Genomic DNA, 17937 nt, shown 5'->3' on the forward strand with positions numbered 1-17937 from the left:
AGGAAGACCAGTAGTAGTTTCCGATGCACATCTTCTGACATTCTGTAATGTGTGGACTATCAGAGTGTTGATGAAACACAGAAATTGCATCAGGATTGAATACAACAGTCTCCATGCGCACTTTCCTCCTTGGGAGTAATGTCTCAAACAGTTTACACTTTGATCGTTCCCTGGAAGGCCAGTACTAGTTTCCGACGCACATCTGTGGGCATTCTGTAATGTGTGGACTATCAGAGTGTTGATGAAACACAGAAACTGCATCGGGATTGAATACAACCGTCACCATGCGCACTTTCCTCCATGGGAGTAATGTCTCAAACAGTCTACGCTTAGATCTTTCCCTGGAAGACCAGTAGTAGTTTCCAATGCACATCTTCTGACATTCTGTAATGTGTGGACTATCAGAGTGTTGATGAAACACAGAAATTGCATCAGGATTGAATACAACAGTCACCATGCGCACTTTCCTCCGTGGGAGTAATGTCTCAAACATTTTACGCTTTGATCGTTCCCTGGAAGACCTGTAGTAGTTTCCGATGCACATCTGGAGGCATTCTGTAATCTGTGGACTGTCAGAGTGTTGATGAAACACAGAAATTGCATCGGGATTGAATACAACAGTCACCATGCGCACTTTCCTCCATGGGAGTAATGTGTCAAACAGTCTACGCTTTGATCGTTCCCTGCAAGACCAGTAGTAGTTTCCGATGCACATCTGGAGGCATTCTGTAATCTGTGGACTATCAGAGTGTTGATGAATCACAGAAATTGAATCGGGATTGATTACAACAGTCACCATGTGCACTTTCCTCCATGGGAGTAATATCTCAAACAGTTTACGCTTTGATCGTTCCCTGGAAGACCAGTAGTAGTTTCCGTTGCTCATCTGGGAGCATTCTGTAATGTGTGGACTATCAGAGAGTTGATGAAACACAGACATTGCATCAGGATTGAATACAACAGTCACCATGCGCACTTTCATCCATGGGAGTAATGTCACAAACAGTCTACGATTTGATCGTTCCCTGGAAGGCCAGTAGTAGCTTCCGAGGCACATCTGGAGGCATTCTGTAATCTGTGGGCTATCAGATTGGTGATGAAATACAGAAATTGCATCGGGATTGAATACAACAGTCACAATGCGCCCTTTCCTTCATGGGAGTAATATCTCAAACAGTCTACGATTTGATCGTTCCCATGAAGACCAGTAGTAGTTTCCGATGACATCTGTGGGCATTCTGTAATCTGTGGACTATCAGAGTGTTGATGAAACACAGAAATTGCATCGGGATTGAATACAACAGTCACCATGCGCACTTTCCTCCATGGGAGTAATGTCTCAAACAGTTTACGCTGTGATCGTTCCCTGGAAGTTCAGTAGTAGTTTCCGATGCACATCTGGGGACATTCTGTAATGTGCGGACTATCAGAGTGTTGATGAATCACAGAAATATCATCAGCATTGAATCCTAAAGTCACCATGCGCACTTCCCTCCATGGGAGTAATGTCTCAAAGGGTTTACGCTTTGATCGTTCCCTGGAAGACCAGTAGTAGTTTCCGATGCACATCTGTGGGCATTCTGTAATGTGTGGACTATCAGAGTGTTGATGAAACTTAGGAACTGCATCGGGATTGAATACAACAGTCACCACGCGCACTTTCCTCCAGGGGAGTAATGCCTCGAACGGTTTACGCTTTGATCGTTCCCTGCAAGACCAGTAGTAGTTTCCGATGCACATCTGTGGGCATTCTGTAATGTGTGGACTATCAGAGTGTTGATGAATCACAGAAATTGAATCGGGATTGAATACAACAGTCACCATGTGCACTTTCCTCCATGGGAGTAATATCTCAAACAGTTTACGCTTTGATCGTTCCCTGGAAGACCAGTACTAGTTTCAGTTGCTCATCTGGGAGCATTCTGTAATGTGTGGACTATCAGAGAGTTGATGAAACACAGAAATTGCATCAGGATTGAATACAACAGTCACCATGCGCACTTCATCCATGGGAGTAATGTCACAAACAGTCTACGCTTTGATCGTTCCCTGGAAGGCCAGTAGTAGTTTCCGAGGCACATCTGGAGGCATTCTGTAATCTGTGGGCTATCAGAGTGTTGATGAAACACAGAAATTGCATCGGGATTGAATACAACAGTCACCATGCGCACTTTCCTTCATGGGAGTAATACCTCAAACAGTCTACGCTTTCATCGTTCCCTGCAAGACCAGTAGTAGTTTCCGTTGCACATCTGGAGGCATTCTGTAATCTGTGGACCTTCAAAGTGTTGATGAAACACAGGAATTGCATCGGGATTGAATACAACAGTCACCAAGCGCAATTTCCTCCATGGGAGTAATGTCTCAAAATGTTTACGCTTTGATCGTTCCCTGGAAGACCAGTAGCAGTTTCCGACGCACGTCTGGGGCCATTCTGTAATGTGTGGACTATCAGAGTGTTGATGAAACACAGAAATTGCTTCCGGCTTGAATACAACAGTCACCGTGCGCCCTTTCCTCCATGGGAGTAATGTCACAAACAGTCTACGATTTGATCGTTCCCTGGAAGGCCAGTAGTAGTTTCCGAGGCACATCTGTAGGCATTCTGAGATCTGTGGACTATCAGAGTGTTGATGAATCACAGAAATTGCATCGGGGTTGAATACAACAGTCACCATGCGCACTTTCCTCCATGGGAGTAATGTCTCAAACAGTTTACGCTTTAATCGTTCCCTGGAAGACCAGTAGTAGTTTCTGATGCACATCTGTGGACATTCTGTAATGTGTGGACTATCAGAGTGTTGATAAATCACAGAAATTGCATCAGGATTGAATCCAACAGTCACCATGCGCACTTCCCTCCATGGGAGTAATGTCTGAAACAGTTTACGCTTTGATCGTTCCCTGGAAGACCAGTAGTAGTTTCCAATGCACATCTGTGGGCATTCTGTAATGTGTGGACTATCAGAGTGTTGATGAAACACAGAAATTGCATCTGGATTGAATACAACAGTCACCATGCGCACTTTCATCCATGGGAGTAATGTCTCAAACAGTTTACGCTTTGATCGTTCCCTGGAAGACCAGTAGTAGTTTCCGATGCACATCTGGGGACATTCTGTAATGTGTGGACAATCAGAGTGTTGATGAAGCACAGAAATTGCATCAGCATTGAATCCAACTGTCACCATGCGCACATCCCTCCATGGGAGTAATGTCTCAAACTGTCTACTCTTTGATCGTTCCCTGCAAGACCAGTAGTAGGTTCCGATGCACATCTGTGGGCATTCTGTAATCTGTGGACTATCAGAGTGTTGATGAAACACAGAAATTGCATCGGGATTGAATACAACAGTCACCATGCGCACTTTCCTCCATGGGAGTAATGCCTCGAAGGGTTTACGCTTTGATGATTCCCTGGAAGATCCGTAGCAGTTTCCGATGCACATCTGGGGGCATTCTGTAATCTGTGGACCTTCAAAGTGTTGATGAAACACAGAAATTGAATCGGGATTGAATACAACAGTCACCATGCGCACTTTCCTCCAGGGGAGTAATGTCTCAAACAGTCTACGCTTTGATCTTTCCCTGGAAGACCAGTAGTAGTTTCCGATGCACATCTTCTGACATTCTGTAATGTGTGGACTGTCAGAGTGTTGATGAAACACAGAAATTGCATCAGGATTGAATACAACAGTCACCATGCGCACTTTCCTCCATGGGAGTAATGTCTCAAACAGTTTACACTTTGATCGTTCCCTGGAAGGCCAGTACTAGTTTCCGACGCACATCTGGGCCATTCTGTAATGTGTGGACTATAAGAGTTTTGATGAATCACAGAAATTGCATCAGGATTCAATCCAACAGTTAACATACGCACTTCCCTCCATGGTAGTAATGTCTCAAACAGTTTACGCTTTGATCGTTCCCTGGAAGACCAGTAGTAGTTTCCGATGCACATCCGTGGGCATTCTGTAATGTGTGGACTATCAGAGTGTTGATGAAACACAGAAACTGCATCTGGATTGAATACAACAGTCACCACGCGCACTTTGCTCCGTGGGAGAAATGCCTCGAAAGGTTTACGCTTTGATCGTTCCCTGGAAGACCAGTAGCAGTTTCCGATGCACATCTGGGGGCATTCTGTAATCTGTGGACCTTCAAAGTGTTGATGAAACACAGATATTGAATCGGGATTGAATACAACCGTCACCATGCGCACTTTCCTCCATGGGAGTAATGTCTCAAACAGTCTACGCTTAGATCTTTCCCTGGAAGACCAGTAGTAGTTTCCGATGCACATCTTCTGACATTCTGTAATGTGTGGACTATCAGAGTGTTGATGAAACACAGAAATTGCATCAGGATTGAATACAACAGTCACCATGCGCACTTTCCTCCATGGGAGTAATGTCTCAAACATTTTACGTTTTGATCGTTCCCTGGAAGACCTGTAGTAGTTTCCGATGCACATCTGGAGGCATTCTGTAATCTGTGGACTGTCAGAGTGTTGAAGAAACACAGAAATTGCTTCGGGATTGAATACAACAGTCACCATGCGCACTTTCATCCATGGGAGTAAAGTCACAAACAGTCTTCGCTTTGATCGTTCCGTGGAAGGCCAGTAGTAGTTTCCGAGGCACATCTGGATACATTCTGTAATCTGTGGGCTATCAGAGTGTTGATGAAACACAGAAACTGCATCGGGATTGAATACAACAGTCACCATGCGCACTTTCCTTCATGGGAGTAATATCTCAAACAGTCTACGCTTTGATCATTCCCTGGAAGCCCAGTAGTAGTTTCCGATGCACATCTGGAGGCATTCTGTAATCTGTGGACCTTCAAAGTGTTGATGAAACACCGGAATTGCATCGGGATTGAATACAACAGTCACCATGCGCAATTTCCTCCATGGGAGTAATGTCTCAATATGTTTACGCTTTGATCGTTCCCTGGAAGACCAGTAGTAGTTTCCGACGCACATCTGGGGCCATTCTGTAATGTGTGGACTATCAGAGTGTTGATGAAACACAGAAATTGAATCGGGATTGATTACAACAGTCACCATGTGCACTTTCCTCCATGGGAGTAATATCTCAAACAGTTTACGCTTTGATCATTCCCTGGAAGATCCGTAGCAGTTTCCGATGCACATCTGGGGGCATTCTGTAATCTGTGGACCTTCAAAGTGTTGATGAAACACAGAAATTGAATCGGGATTGAATACAAAAGTCACCATGCGCACTTTCCTCCAGGGGAGTAACGTCTCAAACAGTCTACGCTTTGATCTTTCCCAGGAAGACCAGTAGTAGTTTCCGATGCACATCTTCTGACATTCTGTAATGTGTGGACTATCAGAGTGTTGATGAAACACAGAAATTGCATCAGGATTGAATACAACAGTCTCCATGCGCACTTTCCTCCATGGGAGTAATGTCTCAAACAGTTTACTCTTTGATCGTTCCCTGGAAGGCCAGTACTAGTTTCCGACGCACATCTGTGGGCATTCTGTAATGTGTGGACTATCAGAGTGTTGATGAAACACAGAAACTGCATCGGGATTGAATACAACCGTCACCATGCGCACTTTCCTCCATGGGAGTAATGTCTCAAACAGTCTACGCTTAGATCTTTCCCTGGAAGACCAGTAGTAGTTTCCAATGCACATCTTCTGACATTCTGTAATGTGTGGACTATCAGAGTGTTGATGAAACACAGAAATTGCATCAGGATTGAATACAACAGTCACCATGCGCACTTTCCTCCGTGGGAGTAATGTCTCAAACATTTTACGCTTTGATCGTTCCCTGGAAGACCTGTAGTAGTTTCCGATGCACATCTGGAGGCATTCTGTAATCTGTGGACTGTCAGAGTGTTGATGAAACACAGAAATTGCATCGGGATTGAATACAACAGTCACCATGCGCACTTTCCTCCATGGGAGTAATGTGTCAAACAGTCTACGCTTTGATCGTTCCCTGCAAGACCAGTAGTAGTTTCCGATGCACATCTGGAGGCATTCTGTAATCTGTGGACTATCAGAGTGTTGATGAATCACAGAAATTGAATCGGGATTGATTACAACAGTCACCATGTGCACTTTCCTCCATGGGAGTAATATCTCAAACAGTTTACGCTTTGATCGTTCCCTGGAAGACCAGTAGTAGTTTCCGTTGCTCATCTGGGAGCATTCTGTAATGTGTGGACTATCAGAGAGTTGATGAAACACAGACATTGCATCAGGATTGAATACAACAGTCACCATGCGCACTTTCATCCATGGGAGTAATGTCACAAACAGTCTACGATTTGATCGTTCCCTGGAAGGCCAGTAGTAGCTTCCGAGGCACATCTGGAGGCATTCTGTAATCTGTGGGCTATCAGATTGGTGATGAAATACAGAAATTGCATCGGGATTGAATACAACAGTCACAATGCGCCCTTTCCTTCATGGGAGTAATATCTCAAACAGTCTACGCTTTGATCGTTCCCTGCAAGACCAGTAGTAGTTTCCGATGCACATCTGGAGGCATTCTGTAATCTGTGGACCTTCAAAGTGTTGATGAAACACAGGAATTGCATCGGGATTGAATACAACAGTCACCATGCGCAATTTCCTCCATGGGAGTAATGTCTCAAAATGTTTACGCTTTGATTGTTCCCTGGAAGACCAGTAGCAGTTTCCGACGCACATCTGGGTCCATTCTGTAATGTGTGGACTAACAGAGTGTTGATGAAACACAGAAATTTCTTCAGGCTTGTATACAACAGTCACCATGCGCACTTTCCTCCATGGGAGTAATGTCACAAACAGTCTACGATTTGATCGTTCCCTGGAAGGCCAGTAGTAGTTTCCGAGGCACATCTGTAGGCATTCTGAAATCTGTGGACTATCAGAGTGTTGATGAAACACAGAGATTGCATCGGGGTTGAATACAACTGTCACCATGCGCACTTTCCTCCATGGGAGTAATGTCTCATACAGTTTACGCTTTGCTCGTTCCCTGGAAGACCAGTAGTAGTTTCCGATGAACATCTGTGGGCATTCTGTAATGTGTGGACTATCAAAGTGTTGATGAAACACAGAAACTGCATCGGGATTGAATACAACAGACACCATGCGCACTTTCCTCCATGGTTGTAATGTCTCAAACAGTCTACGCTTTGATCGTTCCCTGGAAGGCCAGTACTAGTTTCCGAAGCACATCTGTGCCATTCTGTAATGTGTGGACTATCAGAGTGTTGATGAATCACAGAAATTGCATCAGGATTGAATCCAACAGTCAACATGCGCACTTCCCTCCATGGTAGTAATGTCTCAAACAGTTTACGCTTTGATCGTTCCCTGGAAGACCAGTAGTAGTTTCCGATGCACATCTGTGGGCATTCTGTAATGTGTGGACTAACATAGTGTTGATGAAACACAGAAACTGCAACGGGATTGAATACAACAGTCACCATGCGGACTTTCCTCCATGGGAGTAATGCCTCGAACGGTTTACGCTTTGATCGTTCCCTGGAAGACCAGTAGCAGTTTCCGATGCACATCTGAGGGCATTCTGTAATCTGTGGACCTTCAACGTGTTGATGAAACTTAGAAATTGAATCGGGATTGAATACAACTGTCACCATGCGCACTTTCCTCCATGAGAGTAATGTCTCAAACAGTCTACGCTTAGATCTTTCCCTGGAAGACCAGTAGTAGTTTCCGATGCACATCTTCTGACATTCTGTAATGTGTGGACTATCAGAGTGTTGATGAAACACAGAAGTTGCATCAGGATTGAATACAACAGTCACCATGCGCACTTTCCTCCATGGGAGTAATGTCTCAAACATTTTACGCTTTGATCGTTCCCTGGAAGACCTGTAGTAGTTTCCGATGCACATCTGGAGGCATTCTGTAATCTGTGGACTGTCAGAGTGTTGATGAAACACAGAAATTGCATCGGGATTGAATACAACAGTCACCATGCGCACTTTCCTCCATGGGAGTAATGTCTCAAACAGTCTACGCTTTGATCTTTCCCTGCAAGACCAGTAGTAGTTTCCGATGCACATCTGGAGGCATTCTCTAATCCGTGGACTATCAGAGTGTTGATGAATCACAGAAATTGTATCGGGATTGATTACAACAGTCACCATGTGCACTTTCCTCAATGGGAGTAATATCTCAAACAGTTTACGATTTGATCGTTCCCTGGAAGACCAGTAGTAGTTTCCGTTGCTCATCTGGGAGCATTCTGTAATGTGTGGACTATCAGAGAGTTGATGAAACACAGAAATTGCATCAGGATTGAATTCAACAGTCACCATGCGCACTTTCATCCATGGGAGTAATGTCACAAACAGTCTACGCTTTGATCGTTCCCTGGAAGGCCAGTAGTAGTTTCCGAGGCACATCTGGAGGCATTCTGTAATCTGTGGGCTATCAGAGTGTTGATGAAACACAGAAATTCCATCGGGATTGAATACAACAGTCACCATGTGCACTTTCCTTCATGGGAGTAATATCTCAAACAGTCTACGCTTTGATCGTTCCCTGCAAGACCAGTAGTAGTTTCCGATGCACATCTGGAGGCATTCAGTAATCTGTGAACCTTCAAAGTGTTGATGAAACACAGGAATTGCATCGGGATTGAATACAACAGTCATCATGCGCAATTTCCTCCATGGGAGTAATGTCTCAAAATGTTTACGCTTTGATCGTTCCCTGGAAGACCAGTAGCAGTTTCCGACGCACATCTGGGGCCATTCTGTAATGTGCGGACTATCAGAGTGTTGATGAAACTAAGAAATTGCTTCAGGCTTGAATACAACAGTCACCATGCGCACTTTCCTCCATGGGAATAATGTCACAAATAGTCTACGATTTGATCGTTCCCTGGAAGGCCAGTAGTAGTTTCCCAGGCACATCTGTAGGCATTCTGTAATCTGTGGACTATCAGAGTATTGATGAAACACAGAAATTGCATCGGGGTTGAATACAACAGTCACCATGCGCACTTTCCTCGATGGGAGTAATGTCTCGAACAGTTATGATTTGATCGTTCCCTGGAAGACCAGTAGTAGTTTCCAATTCACATCTGGGGACATTCTGTAATGTGTGGACTATCAGAGTGTTGATGAATCACAGAAATTGCATCAGTATTGAATCCAACAGTCACCATGCGCACTTCCCTCCATGGGAGTAATGTCTCAAACAGTTTACGCTTTGATCGTTCCCTGGAAGACCAGTAGTAGTTTCCGATGCACATCTGTGGGCATTCTGTAATGTGTGGACTATCAGAGCGTTGATGAAACACAGAAACTGCATCGGGATTGAATACAACAGACACCATGCGCACTTTCCTCCATGGGAGTAATGTCACAAACAGGCTACGATATGATCGTTCCCTGGAAGGCCAGTAGTAGTTTCCGAGGCTCATCTGGAGGCATTCTGTAATCTGTGGACTATCAGAGTGTTGATGAAACACAGAAATTGCATCAGGGTTGAATACAACAGTCACCATGCGCACTTTCTCCCTGGGAGTAATGTCTCAAACAGTTTACGCTCTGATCTTTCCCTGGAAGACCAGTAGTAGTTTCCGATGCACATCTGTGGGCATTCTGTTATGTGTGGACTATAAAAGTGTTGATGAAACACAGAAACTGCATCGGGATTGAATACAACAGTCACCATGTGAACTTTCCTCCATGGGAGTAATGTCTCAAACAGTCTACGCTTTGATCGTTCCCTGCAAGACCAGTAGTAGTTTCTGATGCACATCTGGAGGCATTCTGTAATCTGTGACCCTTAAAAATGTGTATATGAAACACAGAAATTGCATCGGGATTGAATCCAACAGTCAACATGCGCACTTCCCTCCATGGTAGTAATGTCTCAAACAGTTTACGCTTTGATCGTTCCCTGGAAGACCAGTAGTAGTTTCCGATGCACATCTGTGGGCATTCTGTAATGTGTGGACAAACATAGTGTTGATGAAACACAGAAACTGCATCGGGATTTAATACAACAGTCACCATGCGCACTTTCCTCCATGGGAGTAATGCCTCGAACGGTTTACGCTTTGATCGTTGCCTGGAAGACCAGTAGCAGTTTCCGATGCACATCTGGGGGCATTCTGTAATCTGTGGACCTTCAACGTGTTGATGAAACACAGAAATTGAATCGGGATTGAATACAACTGTCACCATGCGCACTTTCCTCCATGAGAGTAATGTCTCAAACAGTCTACGCTTAGATCTTTCCCTGGAAGACCAGTAGTAGTTTCCGATGCACATCTGGAGGCATTCTGTAATCTGTGGACTATCAGAGTGTTGATGAATCACAGAAATTGAATCGGGATTGAATACAACAGTCACCATGTGCACTTTACTCCATGGGAGTAATATCTCAAACAGTTTACGCTTTGATCGTTCCCTGGAAGACCAGTAGTAGTTTCCGTTGCTCATCTGGGAGCATTCTGTAATCTGTGGACTATCAGAGAGTTGATGAAACACAGAAATTGCATCAGGATTGAATACAACAGTCACCATGCGCACTTTCATCCATGGGAGTAATGTCACAAACAGTCTACGCTTTGATCGTTGCCTGGAAGGCCAGTAATAGTTTCCAAGGCACATCTGGAGGCATTCTGTAATCTGTGGGCTATCAGAGTGTTGATGAAACACAGAAATTGCATCGGGATTGAATACAACAGTCACCATGCGCACTTTCCTTCATGGGAGTAATATCTCAAACAGTTTACGCTTTGATCGTTCCCTGCAAGACCAGTAGTAGTTTCCGATGCACATCTGGAGGCATTCTGTAATCTGTGGACCTTCAATGTGTTGATGAAACACAGGAATTGCATCGGGATTGAATACAACAGTCATCATGCGCAATTTCCTCCATGGGAGTCATGTCTCAAAATGTTTACGCTTTGATAGTTCCCTGGAAGACCAGTAGCAGTTTCCGACGCACATCTGGGCCATTCTGTAATGTGTGGACTATCAGAGTGTTGATGAAACACAGAAATTGCTTCAGGCTTGAATACAACAGTCACCATGCGCACTTTCCTCCATGGGAGTAATGTTACAAACAGTCTACGATTTGATCGTTCCCATGAAGACCAGTAGTAGTTTCCGATGACATCTGTGGGCATTCTGTAATCTGTGGACTATCAGAGTGTTGATGAAACACAGAAATTGCATCGGGATTGAATACAACAGTCACCATGCGCACTTTCCTCCATGGGAGTAATGTCTCAAACAGTTTACGCTTTGATCGTTCCCTGGAAGTTCAGTAGTAGTTTCCGATGCACATCTGGGGACATTCTGTAATGTGCGGACTATCAGAGTGTTGATGAATCACAGAAATGGCATCAGCATTGAATCCAAAAGTCACCATGCGCACTTCCCTCCATGGGAGTAATGTCTCAAAGGGTTTACGCTTTGATCGTTCCCTGGAAGACCAGTAGTAGTTTCCGATGCACATCTGTGGGCATTCTGTAATGTGTGGACTATCAGAGTGTTGATGAATCACAGAAATTGAATCGGGATTGAATACAACAGTCACCATGTGCACTTTCCTCCATGGGAGTAATATCTCAAACAGTTTACGCTTTGATCGTTCCCTGGAAGACCAGTACTAGTTTCAGTTGCTCATCTGGGAGCATTCTGTAATGTGTGGACTATCAGAGAGTTGATGAAACACAGAAATTGCATCAGGATTGAATACAACAGTCACCATGCGCACTTCATCCATGGGAGTAATGTCACAAACAGTCTACGCTTTGATCGTTCCCTGGAAGGCCAGTAGTAGTTTCCGAGGCACATCTGGAGGCATTCTGTAATCTGTGGGCTATCAGAGTGTTGATGAAACACAGAAATTGCATCGGGATTGAATACAACAGTCACCATGCGCACTTTCCTTCATGGGAGTAATACCTCAAACAGTCAACGCTTTCATCGTTCCCTGCAAGACCAGTAGTAGTTTCCGTTGCACATCTGGAGGCATTCTGTAATCTGTGGACCTTCAAAGTGTTGATGAAACACAGGAATTGCATCGGGATTGAATACAACAGTCACCATGCGCAATTTCCTCCATGGGAGTAATGTCTCAAAATGTTTACGCTTTGATCGTTCCCTGGAAGACCAGTAGCAGTTTCCGACGCACGTCTGGGGCCATTCTGTAATGTGTGGACTATCAGAGTGTTGATGAAACACAGAAATTGCTTCCGGCTTGAATACAACAGTCACCGTGCGCCCTTTCCTCCATGGGAGTAATGTCACAAACAGTCTACGATTTGATCGTTCCCTGGAAGGCCAGTAGTAGTTTCCGAGGCACATCTGTAGGCATTCTGAGATCTGTGGACTATCAGAGTGTTGATGAATCACAGAAATTGCATCGGGGTTGAATACAACAGTCACCATGCGCACTTTCCTCCATGGGAGTAATGTCTCAAACAGTTTACGCTTTGATCGTTCCCTGGAAGACCAGTAGTAGTTTCTGATGCACATCTGTGGACATTCTGTAATGTGTGGACTATCAGAGTGTTGATAAATCACAGAAATTGCATCAGGATTGAATCCAACAGTCACCATGCGCACTCCCTCCATGGGAGTAATGTCTCAAACAGTTTACGCTTTGATCGTTCCCTGGAAGACCAGTAGTAGTTTCCAATGCACATCTGTGGGCATTCTGTAATGTGTGGACTATCAGAGTGTTGATGAAACACAGAAATTGCATCTGGATTGAATACAACAGTCACCATGCGCACTTTCATCCATGGGAGTAATGTCTCAAACAGTTTACGCTTTGATCGTTCCCTGGAAGACCAGTAGTAGTTTCCGATGCACATCTGGGGACATTCTGTAATGTGTGGACAATCAGAGTGTTGATGAATCACAGAAATTGCATCAGCATTGAATCCAACTGTCACCATGCGCACTTCCCTCCATGGGAGTAATGTCTCAAACTGTCTACTCTTTGATCGTTCCCTGCAAGACCAGTAGTAGGTTCCGATGCACGTCTGTGGGCATTCTGTAATCTGTGGACTATCAGAGTGTTGATGAAACACAGAAATTGCATCGGGATTGAATACAACAGTCACCATGCGCACTTTCCTCCATGGGAGTAATGCCTCGAAGGGTTTACGCTTTGATGATTTCCTGGAAGATCCGTAGCAGTTTCCGATGCACATCAGGGGGCATTCTGTAATCTGTGGACCTTCAAAGTGTTGATGAAACACAGAAATTGAATCGGGATTGAATACAACAGTCACCATGCGCACTTTCCTCCAGGGGAGTAATGTCTCAAACAGTCTACGCTTTGATCTTTCCCTGGAAGACCAGTAGTAGTTTCCGATGCACATCTTCTGACATTCAGTAATGTGTGGACTATCAGAGTGTTGATGAAACACAGAAATTGCATCAGGATTGAATACAACAGTCACCATGCGCACTTTCCTCCATGGGAGTAATGTCTCAAACAGTTTACACTTTGATCGTTCCCTGGAAGGCCAGTACTAGTTTCCGACGCACATCTGGGCCATTCTGTAATGTGTGGACTATCAGAGTGTTGATGAAACACAGAAACTGCATCTGGATTGAATACAACAGTCACCACGCGCACTTTGCTCCATGGGAGAAATATCTCAAACAGTCTACGCTTTGATCATTCCCTGGAAGCCCAGTAGTAGTTTCCGATGCACATCTGGAGGCATTCTGTAATCTGTGGACCTTCAAAGTGTTGATGAAACACAGGAATTGCATCGGGATTGAATACAACAGTCACCATGCGCAATTTCCTCCATGGGAGTAATGTCTCAAAATGTTTACGCTTTGATCGTTCCCTGGAAGACCAGTAGTAGTTTCCGACGCACATCTGGGGCCATTCTGTAATGTGTGGACTATCAGAGTGTCGATGAAACACAGAAATTGAATCGGGATTGATTACAACAGTCACCATGTGCACTTTCCTCCATGGGAGCAATATCTCAAACAGTTTACGCTTTGATCATTCCCTGGAAGATCCTTAGCAGTTTCCGATGCACATCTGGGGGCATTCTGTAATCTGTGGACCTTCAAAGTGTTGATGAAACACAGAAAATTAATCGGGATTGAATACAAAAGTCACCATGCGCACTTTCCTCCAGGGGAGTAACGTCTCAAACAGTCTACGCTTAGATCTTTCCCTGGAAGACCAGTAGTAGTTTCCAATGCACATCTTCTGACATTCTGTAATGTGTGGACTATCAGAGTGTTGATGAAACACAGAAATTGCATCAGGATTGAATACAACAGTCACCATGCGCACTTTCCTCCGTGGGAGTAATGTCTCAAACATTTTACGCTTTGATCGTTCCCTGGAAGACCTGTAGTAGTTTCCGATGCACATCTGGAGGCATTCTGTAATCTGTGGACTGTCAGAGTGTTGATGAAACACAGAAATTGCATCGGGATTGAATACAACAGTCACCATGCGAACTTTCCTCCATGGGAGTAATGTGTGAAACAGTCTACGCTTTGATCGTTCCCTGCAAGACCAGTAGTAGTTTCCGATGCACATCTGGAGGCATTCTGTAATCTGTGGACTATCAGAGTGTTGATGAATCACAGAAATTGAATCGGGATTGATTACAACAGTCACCATGTGCACTTTCCTCCATGGGAGTAATATCTCAAACAGTTTACGCTTTGATCGTTCCCTGGAAGACCAGTAGTAGTTTCCGAGGCACATCTGGAGGCATTCTGTAATCTGTGGGCTATCAGATTGTTGATGAAACACAGAAATTGCATCGGGATTCAATACAACAGTCACAATGCGCACTTTCCTTCATGGGAGTAATATCTCAAACAGTCTACGCTTTGATCGTTCCCTGCAAGACCAGTAGTAGTTTCCGATGCACATCTGGAGGCATTCTGTAATCTGTGGACCTTCAAAGTGTTGATGAAACACAGGAATTGCATCGGGATTGAATACAACAGTCACCATGCGCAATTTCCTCCATGGGAGTAATGTCTCAAAATGTTTATGCTTTGATTGTTCCCTGGAAGACCAGTAGCAGTTTCCGACGCACATCTGGGTCCATTCTGTAATGTGTGGACTAACAGAGTGTTGATGAAACACAGAAATTTCTTCAGGCTTGAATACAACAGTCACCATGCGCACTTTCCTCCATGGGAGTAATGTCACAAACAGTCTACGATTTGATCGTTCCCTGGAAGGCCAGTAGTAGTTTCCGAGGCACATCTGTAGGCATTCTGAAATCTGTGGACTATCAGAGTGTTGATGAAACACAGAAATTGCATCGGGGTTGAATACAACTGTCACCGTGCGCACTTTCCTCCATGGGAGTAATGTCTCAAACAGTTTACGCTTTGATCGTTCCCTGGAAGACCAGTAGTAGTTTCCGATGCACATCTGGGGACATTCTGTAATGTGTGGACTATCAGAGTGTTGATGAATCACAGAAATTGCATCAGCATTGAATCCAACTGTCACCATGCGCACTTCCCTCCATGGGAGTAATGTCTCAAACAGTTTACGCTTTGCTCGTTCCCTGGAAGACCAGTAGTAGTTTCCGATGAACATCTGTGGGGACATTCTGTAATGTGTGGACTATCAAAGTGTTGATGAAACACAGAAACTGCATCGGGATTGAATACAACAGACACCATGCGCACTTTCCTCCATAGTTGTAATGTCTCAAACAGTCTACGCTTTGATCGTTCCCTGGAAGGCCAGTACTAGTTTCCGACGCACATCTGGGCCATTCTGTAATGTGTGGACTATCAGAGTGTTGATGAATCACAGAAATTGCATCAGGATTGAATCCAACAGTCAACATGCGCACTTCCCTCCATGGTAGTAATGTCTCAAACAGTTTACGCTTTGATCGTTCCCTGGAAGACCAGTAGTAGTTTCCGATGCACATCTGTGTGCATTCTGTAATGTGTGGACTAACATAGTGTTGATGAAACACAGAAACTGCAACGGGATTGAATACAACAGTCACCATGCGGACTTTCCTCCATGGGAGTAATGCCTCGAACGGTTTACGCTTTGATCGTTCCCTGGAAGACCAGTAGCAGTTTCCGATGCACATCTGAGGGCATTCTGTAATCTGTGGACCTTCAACGTGTTGATGAAACTTAGAAATTGAATCGGGATTGAATACAACTGTCACCATGCGCACTTTCCTCCATGAGAGTAATGTCTCAAACAGTCTACGCTTAGATCTTTCCCTGGAAGACCAGTAGTAGTTTCCGATGCACATCTTCTGACATTCTGTAATGTGTGGACTATCAGAGTGTTGATGAAACACAGAAATTGCATCAGGATTGAATACAACAGTCACCATGCGCACTTTCCTCCATGGGAGTAATGTCTCAAACAGTCTACGCTTTGATCTTTCCCTGCAAGACCAGTAGTAGTTTCCGATGCACATCTGGAGGCATTCTCTAATCTGTGGACTATCAGAGTGTTGATGAATCACAGAAATTGTATCGGGATTGATTACAACAGTCACCATGTGCACTTTCCTCAATGGGAGTAATATCTCAAACAGTTTACGATTTGATCGTTCCCTGGAAGACCAGTAGTAGTTTCCGTTGCTCATCTGGGAGCATTCTGTAATGTGTGGACTATCAGAGAGTTGATGAAACACAGAAATTGCATCAGGATTGAATTCAACAGTCACCATGCGCATTTTCATCCATGGGAGTAATGTCACAAACAGTCTACGCTTTGATCGTTCCGTGGAAGGCCAGTAGTAGTTTCCGAGGCACATCTGGAGGCATTCTGTAATCTGTGGGCTATCAGAGTGTTGATGAAACACAGAAATTCCATCGGGATTGAATACAACAGTCACCATGCGCACTTTCCTTCATGGGAGTAATATCTCAAACAGTCTACGCTTTGATCGTTCCCTGCAAGACCAGTAGTAGTTTCCGATGCACATCTGGAGGCATTCAGTAATCTGTGAACCTTCAAAGTGTTGATGAAACTCAGGAATTGCATCGGGATTGAATACAACAGTCATCATGCGCAATTTCCACCATGGGAGTAATGTCTCAAAATGTTTACGCTTTGATCGTTCCCTGGAAGACCAGTAGCAGTTTCCGACGCACGTCTGGGGCCATTCTGTAATGTGTGGACTATCAGAGTGTTGATGAAACTAAGAAAATGCTTCAGGCTTGAATACAACAGTCACCATGCGCACTTTCCTCCATGGGAATAATGTCACAAATAGTCTACGATTTGATCGTTCCCTGGAAGGCCAGTAGTAGTTTCCCAGGCACATCTGTAGGCATTCTGAAATCTGTGGACTATCAGAGTATTGATGAAACACAGAAATTGCATCGGGGTTGAATACAACAGTCACCATGCGCACTTTCCTCCATGGGAGTAATGTCTCAAACAGTTATGATTTGATCGTTCCCTGGAAGACCAGTAGTAGTTTCCAATTCACATCTGGGGACATTCTGTAATGTGTGGACTATCAGAGTGTTGATGAATCACAGAAATTGCATCAGCATTGAATCCAACAGTCACCATGCGCACTTCCCTCCATGGGAGTAATGTCTCAAACAGTTTACGCTTTGATCGTTCCCTGGAAGACCAGTAGTAGTTTCCGATGCACATCTGTGGGCATTCTGTAATGTGTGGACTATCAGAGCGTTGATGAAACACAGAAACTGCATCGGGATTGAATACGACAGACACCATGCGCACTTTCCTCCATGGGAGTAATGTCACAAACAGGCTACGATTTGATCGTTCCCTGGAAGGCCAGTAGTAGTTTCCGAGGCTCATCTGGAGGCATTCTGTAATCTGTGGACTATCAGAGTGTTGAGGAAACACAGAAATTGCATCAGGGTTGAATACAACAGTCACCATGCGCACTTTCTCCCTGGGAGTAAAGTCTCAAACAGTTTACGCTTTGA

Source organism: Schistocerca gregaria, chromosome 7 (assembly GCF_023897955.1).
Source record: "Schistocerca gregaria isolate iqSchGreg1 chromosome 7, iqSchGreg1.2, whole genome shotgun sequence".
In the NCBI taxonomy this organism is placed as follows: domain Eukaryota; kingdom Metazoa; phylum Arthropoda; class Insecta; order Orthoptera; family Acrididae; genus Schistocerca; species Schistocerca gregaria.